At 46.0% G+C, this 19,421-nt stretch overlaps 1 long non-coding RNA gene across 7 annotated transcripts in view; it reads right to left on the bottom strand.

The window, feature by feature from the left end:
• Positions 1 to 2,852: 2,852 nt before the first annotated feature.
• Positions 2,853 to 19,421, bottom strand: part of LOC146205950 (uncharacterized) — a 79,963-nt gene continuing 63,394 nt past the window's right edge. For 3 of the 7 annotated variants that reach the window (XR_014704306.1, XR_014704299.1, XR_014704309.1), the window contains 2 exons: positions 7,188 to 7,276; positions 2,853 to 5,462 (listed from right to left, as the gene is read on the bottom strand). This is a non-coding gene — a long non-coding RNA (uncharacterized LOC146205950). Of the gene's footprint in view, positions 5,463 to 7,187; positions 7,277 to 15,018; positions 15,096 to 19,421 lie in introns of all 7 variants that reach the window. The other 4 variants (XR_014704305.1, XR_014704301.1, XR_014704308.1 and 1 more) reach the window with 2 other exon arrangements.

Below are 19,421 nucleotides of genomic sequence, written 5' to 3'. Positions count from 1 at the left end.
ACCCTGGCATGAGTTGTCACCACCTTAAGCTGAGCGCCGTGGCTACTCCGTGGCCGTGGCACATGTAGGCTCCCTAGATACACCCAAAAGTTGTTGACAAAGCTGGTCAACAACTTTCCACCGGTCGGAGGACGCATGCGTCTATTCGTGATTCCAGCAATCCACGCGGCACTTGGCAGCAAAACCATGCAACGCGCTAAAGAGGTTCAGTCCCCTTCCCCTCTAGACTTGAGTTCATCCTTATGAATAAAATTTATAAATGAATGAGTAGCAGACACCCCTCTCTCACTATGGAAACCCATAAGCACAGCGCTCGTAGCAGCAAAAAGAAGAAACAAGACCAACGGCAAACCGATTCTGCAGCATTCCACAGTGCATGTCAGCACAGTGGTACATCATTTCATGTATTTCCTTCATGCTCTATCGATCGGTGCTAGAGAATCGATGCATTTCCAATCTTTGCGAAATTCAATGAAAGTGTTGTCGGTAATTTATACATAAGCTCTGCAGTTTTTGTTGTACGATTTCTTTTCTGGTATCAACTGCCTTCTACTAACCTTTCTAAGGCAAGGAACACTTATACGGATAAGTACGAGTAAACAACAATACGTATTACGCAGCTCGAAGCTTTTCACGTCGCGTACAATAGTCGACCGGCGCATGCATAAACAACTAGCTGTGACAGTTTGATCATAGCGCTTTTTAAGCTCGTTCTTCTAAAAACGTCATCATCAATGCGCGTAAGGCAGCAGTCTACGATGATCAGCTGAATTCATCACCATGTCAAGCAGGCGTCAATCGAGATCTGCAGGGCATGCAGTGCGTGACACTGCGCTCGATCTTGAACGTTACAAGAATTAAGCCGTTGCATGATCGTTCGCCTATGCAGCCGCTCACTTTCCACGTTGCAGCTTATCACACTTGAATAAGATCCCCGAATCGGTATAGTTTTCTCAGCGACAGGTCTATGATGACTAGCGCAGTGAACTGATCGAGCCGGCACCCTTTTTTTAATGTATTCCCAAATAAACTGTAATTCGCCGGGGACAAAGCCCGCTTGCAGGGCGCTTATTTGGTCAAGTGCTTGCATCATGTGCATCACACCTCATCAATTACCAAGGCAGCAGTGAATGTAGCTATAATGTACATACATGCATCAGATCAAGAATTAGCTTAAATAATCAAACAATCAAGAGGTCATTGAATTAAAACTCAAAGAAATGAACAGCTTATCTATGCCAGTGCTCAAAATGAAACTTAGATGAGCTCATCTTTGAACTCAAGTTCTTGATGGCCAACACATGCCTTTCATCTGCCTTGCCTCAATCAAGTTTAGTTCCAGGTAATTTCATACCTGTGATATATGCTGAAGTAAAAGTGAAGTAAACATTGCACATTAAGAAAATAATATCAGTAAAAAAAATGAATAATTTCACATATATCCACACATCACCTTTTCAACTGCAGCATAAATGACTCCTGTGAATAAGTGGAAGTGAATGCAGATTTACAGTAGAAAACTGATGCACGCCGCCTTTTTTGCATATATGTAGAGAGCGCTTTCTTGAACACCTGGCATGTAATTGCAAGAGATGCTGCGGCTACAGCTGTTCTAAAGACTGTGACCTATAAAACAGCTGTCAAGTGGAGCTTGATAGGACGAGGCCCATCAGCTATACAAGAAAGCCAACACACTCATCAGTTTTTCATGTTTCATGACACGCTCTTAAAGGTGATGGCTTTCTGTACAGCAGCTAATCTTTAATTAATTTCACACAGTCTTTAATGTTTTTCAGCATGTGCAGTGCACGAGAGTATTGCAAGTGTGCATATGCACTCACTCAAATAAGGGGAAGACGTACAGTATCAAAGAAAACCAAACAAGGGTTCAGCATGAGCCTCAGTTCACACACAAACATTTCAACAAGAGGATATGTCTTCACCTGGGCCGGAGAGAAGTCCTCTTGTTGAAATGTTTGCTTGCGAATTGAGGCTTCCCCTCAACCCTTGTTTTTCTTTAATACTAGATGTCCAATGCTTCCATTTGTCACTTTTCAAATGTTCTATTTTCACACTGCTAAATACAAGGTTAAAGGCACATCATCTGGCACAAGTAGTAATTGCCGTGTGCCTCCTGCACCTGATATCAGATTTCTTGCTCTCTTAACAGCAAAGCATTTTCAAAATTTACACCCAGTCGCAAATGCTGTTGCATCCTGCTAAGCGATAAATAAGCCACACAGTCTGGGCAACAAGTTAGCTCAAAAAGGTGTCACAAACTTCTTGCAGTAAACTTGCACACTTGTGTTAACAAAGCACTATTGCATCAATGTCTAAATAGTAGCGACATACTGTACATGATTACGTATCTGTGCCCGACATATAGTTCTCCTCAAAAGTATTACTTTCTGCATCTTTCTCACTTTTCCAGTTTGCACATTTTGAATCTAAATAGGCAACAGCAGCAAACGTGGCATTGTTCAAGTTGCGTGAAGCTATAAATGAACATCAGGTAAAGAAAGAACATAAGATATGGCAGCTATGTACCATAAAGCATAAGTACACATTATTAGTTGCTCTATAGTGCAGCTTACATGAAAGACAAAACTACTTAGCACATACAGACAAGATAATCAGCACATCCCTTGGTTGGAACATAGTGCTTCTGCAGTCACTGAAGCCACGCTTTATGCTTTCACTTGGGCTGACACATGAGTATTATCTATCAATGTTTAATTTTTAGAGCAGTGTTTTCCTGCTACAACTCTGGTACTGCTGCAATCAGCTTGCAGTGAGCAGGAACTGTGTTGTTTTCTCATGAGAATGCACACTCAGACATTATATACATGAATTATTTTTATTACAAACTAGGGAATGATAAACTAGTTTTCCTCATGCCAGCTTTGCACTGTTCTTCTGTGTCCTAATCTTTGAACAGCTATGACAAAAAACATAAAGTGGCCCTGTCCTCTCTTTCAGCAAGGAGCACAGTGCCATTCAGTGTCAAAAATGTCATCTTCAACAAACACCAGAATACATTTCAGCCGTGTAGTTTGACATGGATGAAGATTGGGAGGCATGCTTGAATATAATGGCAGCAGAGCATATATTTAGAGCATAATATATATTCAGAGTAAAACTGGAAGGACCAAAAATGAATTAACAAAAAAACTACTTTGTGCTACTTTGCATATCAATCTAGCTGGTTACAGGCTAAGCACCTAACTGGTTACAGCCTAACCGTGTTGCATGACTAAGTATGAACCCCGAGCTCAGAACAGACTGGGTGACCCTTTCTTCAATCACTTGATCAACAAACAAACAAGGGCAGTAGTTTTTAGTGGCCAGCACTACAAGTCAATTCGTATTGTATTGGGGCCCTACTCAGGGCCTAACTATACAAACTACATCAAAAACAAGTACAGCAGCACCATCTCTGATAAGGGCACAGAACCCTATCTCGTCGGGAGACTGTCTTCCAACTTGCCTTCTGCACACCGTCGCCCCATCCACACACACATTGGTAGTCTAATTCTTTCCATAGATGGGTGCTCCCAGGCATCCATGCTTGTTTTCTTATCAACAACATAAAAATGGTCTCAAAGCCACTATGCTGAAGGTGATTAGGGGACTCAGATCAGGAGAAGAGGGGAGATTCTGGTTCCCACTGTACTATGCCAGAGTGATGTTTCAATTGCTTCCTCAAGCACTCTTTCACCACAGCAGAGAAGATAAGAAGAATCCCCATTTCCCATGGCACTCGGTTACATTGTTACAAAAGCACCTTAAGTGCGGTTACGAGTGCTATTTATCACCATCTCTTAATTGCGCCCATGTTAGTCCATGCAGCGGCGTGGGTGACTGAACGCCTTCCCAAGGTTGAGGGGTGAAGGGGGTGTTTTGCCCACAATAGAGGAAGTAACTTAGGCAGGTACTGGAGACATGCATCTGTACATGAGTGGCAAACCTACAGAATCCCTACTGCACAACAATGGCATACATATTACCTGGCAAAATATTATTACACTAATCAAAGTATTGTGTTACAAATGAACACCAGTCTCCATCAGCAGTTACCATGCAACACTTGTGACAATCCAAGCACAAAGAAATATTAGCAGAATGAAATACAGTGCAAGAACTTCGATCAAACAAATCTTTGCTGGGCTTAACAAAACCAACAGCAGAAGGCTTGAAAGAATTGAGCTAATTATCTAAATGATATATGAAATGTGGAAGAGGCTAGCAATAAACTGATGGGCATGTATAAAGATGCATGAAGGCTGCTCGCCTCCATACATCATTCTTAAGTTAAGAAACCAAGCTTAGAACCATTAGATACAAAGTGTGGGGTAAGTGAAGTCCTATAAAATGCTTGACTGAAAAACTATCACTGTATGTCCTACAGATTTAAACCTTATGTGGAGTGGGGCTTTAATGCATAAAACTATGAAGCATTTAGTCATAGATAAGCATAATACTGAGTGCCAGGGAGGCTAGTTTGGCAGTCTAACAGTTTGTAAATACTTTGCTGAAGAACATAGTGCCAGAATAAATATTTTTTTCCTCCACCCAGTGTCGATTGAGAATGCCCGATAGCTTTTGTGAAGGAACTGTGATGATTTGTGCTTAGTACATTTTACAAACAAGTCTTTAGGTGCCTGGAATACAGCTCCAACATAGCACAGATTCACACAATATAAAATAACCATCACTGCAAAAGACAAAGCCGACTCTTTTAAATGGCATTCAGATGAGTTGTGTTACCTACCTACCATTCAAGTGCGTCATAATTTAAAAATGTATCAGCTTCACGGGCACAAAGCACCCAGTGATAGAAAACTGGAGCGATGTGATGCCTACCTTGTGTATCTCAACTCAATGTTTTTATCTGCACCTATTTCTGTATGAAAATAATGCACAATTTTCTTTTCCTGTTCAAGCAATTGTGGCTAGAGTACAGACAGGTTTACTTTTAAGATTAAAGTAAGCAATGGATAAATGTCTGAATAGAATTTTGCATGAAATGTGTTTTTACAGACTGCAGATGCATACTTTGTAAGAATTGACAAAGCATCAAAGTTTATTTCTTAGTCATGCAATACAACACCATGCTATCTCCAAGCTCCAAATCTCCACAAGGTAAAGAGCGCCCTTTTCCTCAAATTATAGATGCTCTAGTCTTTTGATGTGCTATTTTGGATACAATACATGGCTGAGAAGCAAGCCTTGTTGCCTGGTAAAGATGGCATCTGCAATAATTGCAGTGAAGCAGTCTTTTTTGATACCTAAGCCACTCAAGAGAATGTTCAATGTCATAGACTCGACTGTTTTCCTGTTTCTCCCTGCACTGCATGTTCCACACACATGCATCTGGAAGTCCTCTCACAGCTTTCTGCAGAAGCTCTTCAGCCTTGCAATCTTCAGCAAAGTAGGTTGATGTGGATGGTAAGCCTTTGCAGCTGCATTGTTAAAAAACCCATCAGAACAATAAAAAATAGTAGCAGTAAATGAAAGAGCATATAACATGCCATCGTGGTCCAGCCACAGGAGACAACAGCCCCAGCACACTGAACAGTCAAATCTGTAGAGATGAATCACAGACACAAGTCTCCCCCCCCCCATTGTCGGGTCTCCACAAATAAAATTAGCAGGACCTGCTTTGTCAGGTGAGAATGGGACAGCGCACCACCGGCATTCAGTTGAGCAGCCACGAAATCTAATCTGTGTGTGATTGGCAGGTGTTCTGGGGCTGTCGTCTTTTGTGGCTGGTCCACGATGGCACGCTATAAACACTATGGTTCATAGAAATTGTATAAACATAAAATTATGGTGATGAAAGCTTCTGCACACTGCGTGCAAATAGACTAACTTCACAAAGGAGTTAGCAACTAAAAATGGAGTAAAATTACTCAATTCCTTTACCAAAGATATGATTTTATGAAACAAGTTTAAAACAACAGATTAACAGTAATAATCATATACTGTTCCACAGTCTAGTAAAAAGGTCTACCACATTAAAGAAAGGGCAAGTGGCTCTTCTTATACCATGCTCGAGTTATTAGCCCCGAAATTGTGCAGAAGCATATTCTTCTTCAAATAGAACTTGTTTTGCTCTTGAAATATCTTCTTAGAGACACTTTGCAGTCAATAGAAAACAAGTTACATATATATATATATATATATATATATATATATATATATATATATATATATATCATGTACCTGAAAAAGCTTTAAACTCAGAAGCTGTAACAGCAAAAAACATCTTGCTACCCATCCTACCCAGCGGTGCCATGCTCTTTTAACTTGAAACCAGACCAGTGGCAAAAGTAATGGGTGAGATGCCATGCAACACATATCATGGCCTGAACGATTTAGGTACACCGATTAAGGTACACACATCCAGGATGTGTGCCTTGCCACAACTGTTAACTACTGTGTAGAGTGCACAGTAGGGGGGCCAAAGGTGCCATAATAACTTCACTTTCACTTGAGTTGTTGAATCACTTTGCTGGTGCAAACATCAAAGGAGCAAGACGAAACTGAGGCTGACAAACCATACAAGACAACGGAAAGCGGTCTTATGGTTCACTTTCCTGTCTGCCTTTTAAGCAATTTTAGCGCCTTTTTTCTAACACTGTAACTGGGTTGGAAGTACTTCGTCGGAAGGCAAACACAAGCCAGACGTGCCGATAAGCATGTGAATACAACACAGTACGGTATTTCTACTAACAAGCTTCTCGGTCACAAACTGCCTAGGGGAGTTAAATTTCCCGACGGCCTCGCTAGAGAACGAGTTTATGTCAGCAAAAAACATATTTTACTGCTGATAGCTATCAAACAACGGCAACAAACGCGATGACCGCACGCTCGCACATGAGCGCGGCGCGGTGCCTTTCCGTTCACGCTGAATAATGAATATGCGAACAAACTGCACTGCCAACATGCTTCCGTTTCTTTCCACGGTAATTTCGTAAGCACGTTCGTCAGATAGATCGCGATTTCTTGAGGATCTCCAGCGACGCCGGCGCCTGATAGTCCCTGGTGCCCTTGGAGCATGTCAGAATGAAGCGTGAACCGTCAAAAACGCGACCACTCCTCAGAAAACACGACAAATTTCTCTACAAGCAAGGAACAGCAATACATTTTCAAGGGACGAGTTACGCGCGGCGATGTGGTCGTACCCTTTTCAGCGGACGATCACACATAGGGACATTCAGCCATCTTGCCCAGTGTGGCCAGACTTCGCAGCGCCCCCTGTGGTTCGTTAGTGCTGCGAAAAAAAAAGCGAGCGTATAGCGGCCTTAAGTCATGGTGTGTCGGCATCAACTTTCTACAAAAAAAACAAACAAACAAATGAATAACCCACATAACCGAAATTCCTGCGGGGACACCTTGAAACTGCGACAAGCTTCACGCCATCACGTGGCTTCCGGTATATGCGGTCCCGCCAAAAGCCAATTTCGAAAAAGTCGTCTGCGAACTGCTTACCGTTATTGCCTTTGCAACTTATGAACTTAAAAAAGAAAGCAATAATGGACCGATAAAGTATTTTTTCTTTGTTATGAATTATATATGGGGCTTGCCTGTCACTGCCATATAATTTGCTGCTACTTGTCGTCTGTTCTTGAAGAAGGAGGGCACCTCGCTACGGTATCGTCGAGACATGGCTGAAAGGTAAAGTAGTGTTTTGAATATTTTTGAGCGAGTGCAGTGAAGAAAGAATCTTACTGTATGCGGTGTTAAGCTTCGTACGTGTTACGCTTTTCGGTTTAGTCGATTTGTATTGAAGGCACAGACCTGTTTGACGCGTATAGGCTGTCGCAAGTAAAGGCCAGTATTTTTAAAAGTTAATCATGACGCGGGATCCGTTTCTTGATGCACGAATGCTATGTGAGTGATCCACCTTTTAAGGCGAAAGCGTTTAATGGCTCATACTGTCATGGACAAAGTGTGTCCCGCTTTTGCGCCGGCTGTCTTGTGCCGTTCCTTGGCGCGCGTTCAAGTGTGGGATTGCAGATGGCAGGAACGTTAGACAAGATGAGACTTCTCCGGCTTTCGCCTTTCACTACTTTAGTCGCTAAAGTCACTCGTAACGTTTTTTTTTTTTGTTTTTTTTTTCGTGGCGATGCTGCGCTGCACGAGTTTTCACTAAACTAAATAAATAAATTGAAGCAATGCGTCTCGATGGAGGCGAAACGAAGAGGCGTCAGTGTGCTGTCCGATGTCAGTGCACGTTAAAGATCCCCAGGTGGTCGAAATTACTCTATAGCCCTCCACTATGGCTCCTCTTTCTCTCTTTCCACTTTACTTACCCTTACTCCCTTCCCTCACGACGCGGGTGTGCACAGAAACAAGTGTAACAGATACTGCGCCTTTCTCTTACCGTGAAACAATTATTGTGAAACAATGTTACCGGTTGAGAATCGAACCTCGGTCCCTAGCGTGAAAGACAAGTACTCTGACCACTATACTACTATGGGAAGGTATGTGCGCAAAAAAGACGATCACGAGAGGAGAGGAGACAGGACGGGACCTTCCCATCGTCATGAACCAACTCGCCCAACAACGTATCTTGCTGCACTATACTACTGCCCAACCCTTTCCCTCAGTCTCTAAAAAGACCCCTAGTGAGGGGCAACGATCCACGGAAAAGGTAACCAGGGGTAATGATCGCTCCAAGAGGAAATTACCCTTTTTTGGCTTCAATTTTGATACACAGGTGGCATAGGCGTTTGCTGCACTCTCTTCTAGTTCGCTCTAACGTAACTGAATAGGAAGGCCGACTCGCTCTCCTTCTGACTTTACTGTGTTTGCTCGGTCTGTACGTGAAACTTATACTGCGCGCGCTTTCTCATATGTGCTGTGAGGCGTTGTGAAAGATTGACTTATTACGCGCCCTTGTGGTACAGACTATAGGAAACTTTGAAACAGCGCTAACACACGCAACCACAAAAAGATAGACAACCGACGAGACACAAGCGGTTGTCTATCTTTTTGTGATTGTGTGTGTTAGCGCAGTTTTAAATTTTCTTATAGTCACTTCCTCGGCTCGCGGTGGCTTCCGCCGTGTTTGTGTCCTGGACCCGTATTCCGAGTTTGCGTCGTTATCGAAGTATCGCTATCTCACGTGTCTTCGAGTCATCGGATTGGTGGAAACGCCGAAACATGATGTTGCCACCTTTTCCGGTTCCGTAGTGGCAACATCCTATTTCGGCGTTTCGACCAATCAGATGGCTCGTGGTCACGTGAGATAGCGACACTTCGATAACGACGCAAACTCGGAATACGGGCCCTGGTTGCATTCGTCTCTTACTTTTTGCTTTCCGTGTTGCTACAATCGCATTACTCCAGGCTGCTGACCCGAACGTACCTGATTGACTTTTACTGCTTTTTTATGCGGATGAAATGCGAAAACGCATTTTGTGATCGCTGCACGTGAACGAACACGGGTGGTTGAAATTGGCGAGTGACGTCTCTACCGTTTGTCCACACCGAGACAGCAGTGTTGAGTCCGACGTCCGCTGGCCTGAGAAAATTCGACGCGACCACCTGAGTTCGCACCGTACGAATAATTCGCGGCGTCGCACCTCGATGGCGTCAGCAAGAAATTTCCCAGTTGTTCTTGGGAAAAGGCCGGCTACTTCGACCGCCTGTGAGTTCGCGAACCACCCAGATCTCGGCAGCATGGTGCCGCGTGTCTAAGAGCGTCAGTAACTGTGTCGCCATTGTTTTTTTGTTTTTTTTTTTTCACGTAGTCGGTTGGTTGGTTGGTTGGTTGGTCGGTTCACAGGAAGGGAAAGGCGCAGTATCTGTCACACTTGTTCTGTGGACACCTGAACCACGCCGTAAGGGAAGGGAGGAAGGTGGGAGTGAAGGTGGAAAGAGAGAGGGGGGAGCCGTAGTGGAGGGCTACGGAGTAATTTCGATCACCTGGGGATCTTTAACGTGCGCTGACATTGCATAGCACACGGACGCCACTTCGTTTCGCCTCCATCGAAACGCAGCCGCCGTGGTCGGGTTCGAACCCGGGAACTCCGGCACAGTAGTCGGGCGTCTTACCACTGCGCCACCCCGGCGGGGCTCACGTAGTCGGCTACACTAGATAGTTAAACGACATCTGGGCCCAACTGTGTTTCTCTAACCACACGAGATGGCGCCAGCATGTTCGCACCTTTAAAAGGGCACCTCGCCTCCTTCTCGTCATTCCTGCTCAGTGATTGTCGCGTGGGCAATGCAGTGCGACCGATCTTGTACAATAACCATGCTCATTTCGAGCCCGTCTTCACTATTTCCTGTCGGCAGCTTTCCGGAAGAGGAGAACGCGTCTCTGTTGCTCATGCATGATTAAACTGAAATGAGTATGTATGATATAAAAAGAAGATATTCCACCTAGGGACATGCGCACAGGGGACCCTTTTAAGAAGGCCGAAGTTCTCCGTTTCAGTGCTCATCATATAAATAAACCTGTTGAGTTCTCTCTAAATTCGGTCCGTCTCTGCTACGCCGACCACTATCCTCGATGCCCGAATGTCTGAAGCCGACGCCTTACTAAGCGCCTGGCTGCCTTGTATACTCACGGCCGAATAGTATGATAAATCGTTGCCGTTCCGGCTGTTTCTGTGTTTTCTTAGGCGGTGCTGCTTTATTTTGCGGTCGTGGTCAACGTATTTAAACATACATGGCTCGTAGGCGGAAAGGAACAAGGGCATGTTCCACTCAACCGTAGTCTGCCAACTGCCCGCTGTAGTAGTCGGCAAGGTACGCGCAACCATAATGCTGATGAACATGCATCAGCTGGTTCAATGTTCTTTTCTCTCAGGAAACGTGTTCCAGAACGTCATTTACTGTGTGCGTGATGACCCGCGCTGGCAAGTTTTATTTCGTGAGTCAAATAAGAGGTGATGGTGCACGCATGTTGCCCTTCTCAGATGTTTTTAAATATACTTCAAAGCCTAAACCCTCTCCTAAAGCGCGAAAACACGGAAAAACGCTGGCGAGCTTCACGCGTCGACGAAGTGCATGCGTCAGCATGAGCGCGTACTAAATGAGAAGGAAGAAAAGAGATGAACAGTGCAATTCCATCACATACAGAGAAAATAAGCATGAGAGAAATGGAAGAAATAGAGAGAGAGGAAATACAGAAAAAAAAAAGAAGGAAAGAAAGGGAACGCACGTCTTCGCGGACTGCCTTCGTAACAGCAAATGAATGGGAGCGGGCTTCAAATTTCGAACAGCAGAAATGATTTTCGTACGCGTTTTTAACGCTATAGGCAGATATCGTGGCTCAATGACGAATTTTGGCAAACCCTCGGCTACCATATTTTTGACAACGCACACGTTACGGCGACACCAGACCGTATCCAACTACTATGCGAAGTCCTCGCTAGCGAACGTCGAGATACGGTGCGCATAAAACCTGCGCTGTCCATTTAAAGCAATGCACGAACTGCAACGAGAACCTTCCTGTGCCAAGCAGTGGCCCCCAGCCAGCGGTAAGCAGTCGTTTCGATGGCTGAAAAGAAAACGAGGCCGCTTCACAGCAGCCTACAAAGCGTAACTGAGAATGAATGCCTTTGGATCGAGAGCTTGCGGTTCTAAACTTACGACGTGCACCAGCCTCACGCAGATTCAGCGCTCGTGTTTGCGTCTAGACTTCTTCTCCGTCATCTCTTTCGTGGTGTTTTAATTATGAAACTTCGCGTTCCTGGCAACGCTCGCCGCGCTGTTTTCATAACATTTACAAGGTGACTGGAATACGAGAAGACGACAAAATATCCTTCCTTCAGAACTGTCATGAATATGCGTCATCCGTGGCAGCTGTACGATTCTGCAAGTTGTGGTACCACTGGTACTTCGCTTGTACGCAATTTTCTGAGTTAGAAGAGCTTTTTTTTTTTTTTTTTAATGGATATGCTTGCTGCCACGTGACGCTAGCCTATCATTTCCTGATCATTATTCCGTTTTGGTGTCCCTTTAACTTAGCAGCTGCGCTCAGAGACGTGCTGTCGAGCAGCGGTTCCGCCGCATTTCCGCCAAACAAAATGCTCGGCTCGTCGAGACGAACTATAGCAACGTTACGAGTCAACGAACAAGAAGTGAAGCCACTGATGGCCGCGGGCATTGTCTGTGCCTTAGCTCCGTTGGAAAATGCTGTTAGATAGCCTTTCCATGCAATTCAAGGCGTCGCTCCCTCGATCTTCACACTTTCGCGTCTACAGCACGTTGAGCGTATACTACCGCAGGGACTCAATCGCACGTGAGAAGGAGGAAATATCAGCATTAATTTATTCCGAGGCATATGGACACTCGCAGACTTTCGGTGCGACAGAAAGACGTTTCGATCTGAGCCAACACGCAAGGCCACGCCGTTCTGCAAGGAATGGATTATGTTCTGCCCGATCGCTAAACTAAAACTTGCAACAGGCTTGTCGTTTTCATAGTATAAAAAAAATTTAAAGTTCATCAAAATAACGTGAAAATCACATTAACACGAGCCGCCGTTCGGTGTGCTGTGGAACACTCGGGCGACACCGAGATGACGACAGAGGGAGAATAGCGAGAGACGTAATCATCAGCGGCTTGAGCTGAAGCCAAGCGCATGGCAAACCCCTCAGCTCAGCGTTGTAAAAAGTTAGGAAAAATTACTCCTCGCTATTAAAGTTGAGGAGTGGGAGGAGCAGGGCAACAATGTCACGGCAATTGGAGGTTGCAGCTGTCAGCAGCCTCAATCCTGCGCAGCACTTCCCTACATTTGAGTCATGCAATCATGCGATGGGCAGAAACAGCAGAGACGCAATCAGCGAGGAAGCGCGGAAGAGAATCTGATGTGTCATGTTCTCGAGCGGCGGCCACGCCGGCGAGAAAGGGAGAAAGGGCAAGCTGATCATGGGAGCCGCCAAGACTAGAAAGGAGAGGAGAGCGCGGACCAGTACGAGGACGCCATAGATTAAGCCGGAAATGTAACCGAGGCTTGGCAGAAAAGGAAAGGTATAAACCTCTGACCCCTGTGCGTTTGGGAGGCGGCTAAAGCCCTACAGACCCTGTACAGTTTTGGGATACGCTTCAAATCTGCAGTAACCGCCATACACAGTTGCGCCGTGACAAAAAGTAGTCCTCTGTTAGAGCTTTTTCTAGCTGTTTCAATAAAAAAGCTATGCATCAGACCAGATTACAAGCTCTGAATTTCGATACCTTCTTTGGCATGGTCAAATTTCAAAAACTGATTTTATTTGTAGTTCAGCGGAGCAATACACACGTGGCATACCGTGGTCCATGCATAGATGGCAACTGCTGTTTATCTTTTTTTTTTTTAAGTTTTGACCCATAAAGGTGGATATGCCCTGCACCGCCTTTGAAACTTCTCCCCCTTTACCCATCGCACCCTTAGCCCGAAAAACGAAAACCTCTCTCCGTACGGCAGAAATACAAAGACCCGTCGTCTTCGCTTTCCTGCATAGACACGGCTGCACTGCTCCAAAGTGTTCCCCTCCCCACCCCGAGCATACAGGCCACGAGACGCCCCACGGGACGACTGGCCAGTCGGCGAGCCATTATCTGCATTCGTTGGCGAGACACCGCAAGAGGCCACGCATTAGCGAGAATCCTCAGGCTCCAGATCCAGCAAAGCACGACGGATGTCTTTCTTTCTTTCTTTCTTTCTTTCTTTCTTTCTTTCTTTCTTTCTTTCTTTCTTTCTTTCTTTCTTTCTTTCTTTCTTTCTTTCTTTCTTTCTTTCTTTCTTTCTTTCTTTCTTTCTTTCTTTCTTTCTTTCTTTCTTTCTTTCTTTCTTTCTTTCTTTGTTCCTTTCTATTACAGAAAGCCGGAGCGAAAGCTAAAGGCTACAGAGCCTGACAAAGGCTTCCGCTCCGGATGACGTTCAGCGTGCAGTTTGAAAAATGTATACAAAACATACAAAAGAGCACTTCGAATCATAAACACAACATAAACACAACATGTCTAACATGCGTCGCCAGCGTCTTAGCCTTAAAACCACGTATGTCATGCGAATGTTCGTCCGCGGCCCGAATCGGCCTTACAGGTTCAATCAAGGAGTTATCACAAAAGACCTAAGGTACTCCTTCCCCTTCCCCTCCCCCTGAAACCTGAAGAATTCTATAAGTAGAAATCCTCCTCCACCAGGCCTACGAGCAAACATTATGTCTACCATCCCAGACGTCCACACGGAAGCCCAACACTCCCAACACCACCCGTAAATTCATCGACGCCCATTTGACTAACCAGCTGAGCGTCTAGCTCTCTCATCTCAACCGACAGACATCTCAATAGGCTCGGTTTCTCTTCTAACTCGGAAGAACATAGTCAAGCGGCCGACATAACTCTCGACGAGGTGCACCCTGAACACCATGCGAGCCGAAGACGCGCGCTGGCAAGGAGCTCCTACAGCGACGATACAGGAACCGACCCAGCTTCAGGTACACCGACGTGATACGCAAAGCATGGCGGTCGGCATCGGCAGCCAGCGGAGTTGACCTACACTGCAGGGAATAACCACCGCCACCATACGTACCCCCAGCGGCCTGGAGGATGAAGAGGCAGCTATCACGCCCGCGTAGTATCCTGCCCGGAGACAAATTCTAACCGGCTTCCAAGCGGCCTGGCGCAATTACGGTACGGAAGGAATGTCCACGCCGGCAAACATCAAGAAATACAGAAAAAAAAATTACCGAACATTGTTTTTGTTCGGACGCTTGGTCATGAGACCACCCGCGAGCGCACGCTATCGCCCAAGGTTCTGTAAACCGGGCTTCGTAGGGTTGATGACTATCTTAAAAACTGGTGCGTCAACAGTACAGCGCAATTCTTCAATACACCGGCTCAACCGCCAGACCTACCCCGTGCCACACAAACACCTCACGAGGGAAGAAGCAGTAGCAGCCGTAGCCTGGAGACATCTCCAAGTCAACACTTAACTTCACCCTCCTTCATGTCATGCATCAACCCTCTACTCTGACACATGCCCACTCTGCGACTGCGCGCCCACCCAATACATACCTAATGTGCCTGCCCGAGCATTCAGTCAGCCACAGCAATTCCAACTTTGAGCAGTGGAGGCCGCGCGGAGCTCTAGCCTGGAAGAGAAAGAGAGTTAAAATTTCCGAGAGCGCTGCAGAATTTGCACTGGAGAAAGCCTGAGCGTTGCTGCTGCACACGGTACACCGCGCGCCTTTTATAGCATTTGCTAGCAAGACCAGGGTTCGTGCCGCACGGTAGAAATTTCCGTTCCTTGGCGAGTTTTCGCTGCAGTGCTGGTGCAATGTAGGATTGGACGGTGAGCCTTCGCTCCTGTCGCGTGGCGCTCTATAGCCACGTGACATTTTTATGCAACTGTGACTTGATCTCGTCACGGGATAGTCTCCTATATATAAGCCTCATTCACACTGGCGGCTCGCGAAAGTCACGCGACAGAGTTGCGTAGACCCGCAACAAGCGCCGATAGACATCGAGTGTTCACACCAGCATGTGACATCGCTTAACGACAACCCTCTCTCCAAATGAGATTTGAACGAAGAGTCGAGCTTCGCGTTTTTCGACCTCTTTCGTCTGCTACCGCGCTTGGGGTAGATCAGTTCGGACTCCTTTCAGATATAGATACGTACAATTATTTCAGCGAGGAAAAGATCTTATGGTTATGTCCATGTGTAGGGCGGTTTCGGTAGCCAAAAGCGCTCTAGTGCAACGAAGACGGAAGCGGCGGTGGTGTACGTGCCCTTGTTTGCGGTCTTGCGAAGTAGCAGATGACGAAATCGCCTCATACCCGAGTGTCGAACGCATGACGAAGAAACGAGTACAAACGCGAATTAGTAGGCTTCATTCTCGCCGCAGTGATCCTTGACACGTGTGGTCAACAACTGCCTGCGCAGCAAGTCGTGCACACGCGCGCATGCACTCTTGAATTTCCCGCCCCAGGAAGGAGGCAGAAGCGCCGTGGATTGGCTCAGGAGTTCTGCTACTTGAAGCAAGGCCCATCTACCTTGCTTGAAGTCGCGTCGCAGTGAGCGATTTGTCTGGCTTGTCTGGGTCTCCCCCTCCGTGACGAATCGACTCGCGCGACCTCCGCAATGGCGTCGACCGCGATTGTTGTGGTTAATCTCACGGACAATTTATTCTATGGCGCTACAGCGGAAGCTAGGTAGAAAAGGGAAGGAGACACGCCTTTGTTACCGTGCCTATGGCGCGTATTATTCGGAGTAGGGGCGCAGTAGTGTGAAAGGGGAATGAGAGACGGTCGATAGGAACCATTCTCCACGGAACAGGGGAAAAGCCTTCTCTTTCCTACAGGAGAGCCACAGAATTTTGCGCTCTGTGGTTAACCTCCACGTCATGGGAACCAGTCGATGTCATTGGATGGAGGGCCTCCTTTGATGGGCATTTGCCGCTCCGTTCGAGTATTCCTCCTCTCTGGACAGTCGGAAATTGGTTTCGCTGCGGCTTCCACAGCACTTGCGCGGGATGCCCATGACTGTCCAGTCAACAATATGGAAGTGCCCAAGAAGCCTAAAATGCAAAGATCTATAGTCACGTGACATTTTCACGCAACTTGACTGTCACATGACTTTGCCACGTGATATTGTCATAGTCCCATTAATATATTCATGCAACTTGACTGTCACGTGACGTGCTCGTGCAACGTCAATGTCGCATGATTGAGAATTGAATTAATCGAATTAGTTCGTTAATTAATCACTTATTAATATAACTTACTGGATTAACTCAATCACATATTATTATTTCTCGTACGCTGCAGTTGTCTGTCCATGAGCCTGACAGCTGCATTAAATAAATACCTAATCAATAGTGCCAATAGTGCCACTGAAATAATTCAAAATTTTGTTTTCAATCTCACCACACCATATCTTACGCACAAACAACTTTTACATACTATTTTTCACCAACACAATCACACAATACGCCGCTCCGAAAGGAACGTTAATTTCAATAAATCAATTTAATTAATTAATTGCAATTCTTCAACCTCACTACTACTACCAACACCATTACTTTTTTCATATTCATCAATACTGGGCGACGTTCGCGAACAAATTTTGCCGACAGGATATAGCCATATAATAGCTTTCGGATTAATAATGCAAATAAAAGGTGGGGGGGGGGGGGGGGGCAGCGAAAGGTGGTGAAGCGGGGACAGCTGACAGCCAAAACCGTAGGAGCCATGAACCGATTGCCCAACTCCGCTCAAGAGTCCTCCTCTCGAACTCATTTTCATCATCATAATTGGGTAGCAACGGGGAGGCCTACAGTCTCTGTCAAGGTGACGGACTCTTCACGCCGAAGCTCAAACCACAAGTCACGCTTTGTAGAACCCATAAAAAAGCGCGATTCAATAAACTAATGGTGTCTTCGGCTGACAACACTTGCGGTAGTTCCTGCGCACGCTGCCACACAATCGGCTGGTCGCCACTCGTGCAGCGCCGTATGTTCGTCTCGAGCGAGCACGACACGTAGGAGTACGGCACCGTGCCATACGGACACCGACAGTGAAGCGTGGTGCAACCCCGTCGTCGTATAGCGAGCAAGCAGACCTTGAGTACAGACGACGCTGTTGACGCAGCCGTATTTCACTCCAAAGTTATTCGACGAAAAAAAAAAAAAAAGAAGAAACATCATGGGCGTAATTTTTGAAATGCTAAAAATATATTAGTAACTGCGATGCACGCTGTACGCACGCAACCACCAGCCGACGACCCATGCGAAGCCGGAGCTCTACAATGTATCGTACAATGTATGCGTAGAAACTGGCAAGCGTAACGCCGTGGTGCGGCGCCCACAAAACCTACACCACCATAATTACAGCATTTCGGTGACATGCGCCGGTGTTTCTCGTTATCACTCGTTCCAACGAACTTAATATGGCCTCCGAGACTGGCAAGGTTCTCGGAGGAGCCGATGGAGGGATCGGCATAAAAAGCGACGGCGCTCTGCGAGTGTTCGGCATGTCTAGCTGAGCCACATTGGGACGCCCTACTCGTCTTGTGTTTGACGCCATTTCCAGCGCACCGGCGCGCCTCAGCCTCAGTGCGTCACAGTCAGAGACACCGTAAGTTTATATTCTTGTTTCAGGAAATTTCTCGTCACAGCCAATCAGCATCGTCTCACAGTCTGCTAATCATGAAATAACCAATCAAAATAAAGCACGCCAAAAAAATTCCGGTGTAATCCGTCCCTTGTTGCAGTCCCCAAATGGTACGCTGTGAAGTATTGTTTGAATTGAGTCTTCATTCATACTGACCGCTGCTGGAGCACAAGGATCATGGTTAGTCTATGATTACAGTATAGTGAAATGCGCTCGTTAGACAGCTTACGCGAGCTAATTCATGGGCTCTGCGCCACATAATGGGACATGCGCAGAGTTGATTGCCGAGATCAGCATGTCGGTTATCTTCTAAGCGGGCCCAAATACCGAGCCAATAAGACTAACACAGCGGTTTGAGATCGGAATTTCTGACAGCTTTGCTTTAATCCACAGCTTGTTATTCCAGCGCGGCTAGGCTATACGATATGACATTGGCTAGCATTACAGTTATCTCCGGCGGTAACTTGGAGTTTTGACTAACTTGCTCCGATGAGTCGACGTGCACATTGGACGGTTGTGGTTTGCGGATAAACACTTTAGACTTGATAGACTGGATGAAAGTGCTCTAACGCAGGTTAATTATACTCGAAGGGTGAATAAGACAAATAAGCATGACTAACCGCTCGTCTCCTCTATTCGGCATCAACATTTTTATTGGAAAGTGACCATCACAGAAAAGCTTATTGGTATTTTCGGCCGAGCGGCAACGATAGCCTTCAAGTTTATTTTGACAGCGCTGAATTTACTTGTGCGATGGGAGGCATTGCGCACTTACTAGAGGCACGAACGCCTTCTCTTCCGCAGCTCTCCACTCTCCACTATGACGTCTCCCATGTATAGCCGGGTTTCGCTTTGCGACGTTTAACCTTTACCAACCAAACATTCACTCCATCGTATGACATAAGGTAACGTTAGGGCAATACTCCCTAGAAAAAGAAGGCTCTACTTTGGTGACGGAAAAAGTGTGGTCGGGGAAAGTCGAGCCGAAACTTGGGAACGGGTTCACGGCATAGCTTGTTAGTGTTTTTCTGGTGTCACTTCGTGTGCGTTCTATGCTCTTATCAAGAGCCGTAAAGCTTTGCCGACCGAACCTGTGCTTGCTGTCATCGACGAATGAGTATCCAGTGTTTCTTTAGGGACCACGTATTTGGACATTTTGGTGCGCATTTCCCCGCAGCGAGCGATGAAGCGACGGAGCGATCAGGTTTTGTGCCCAATTCCTCCAACGGAAACGAGCGGTGTTGCGTGTGAATGAATGGTAGTGAAAGCAAAGAAATGGACGGGTATATGTGCTCTGTTGGATTAC

The sequence above is a fragment of the Amblyomma maculatum genome, chromosome 1 (assembly GCF_055883805.1).
Source record: "Amblyomma maculatum isolate TAMU_Amacu chromosome 1, ASM5588380v1, whole genome shotgun sequence".
In the NCBI taxonomy this organism is placed as follows: domain Eukaryota; kingdom Metazoa; phylum Arthropoda; class Arachnida; order Ixodida; family Ixodidae; genus Amblyomma; species Amblyomma maculatum.
Note: the sequence above shows the minus strand (reverse complement) of the source record. Positions and strands in the feature narration are given on the sequence as shown.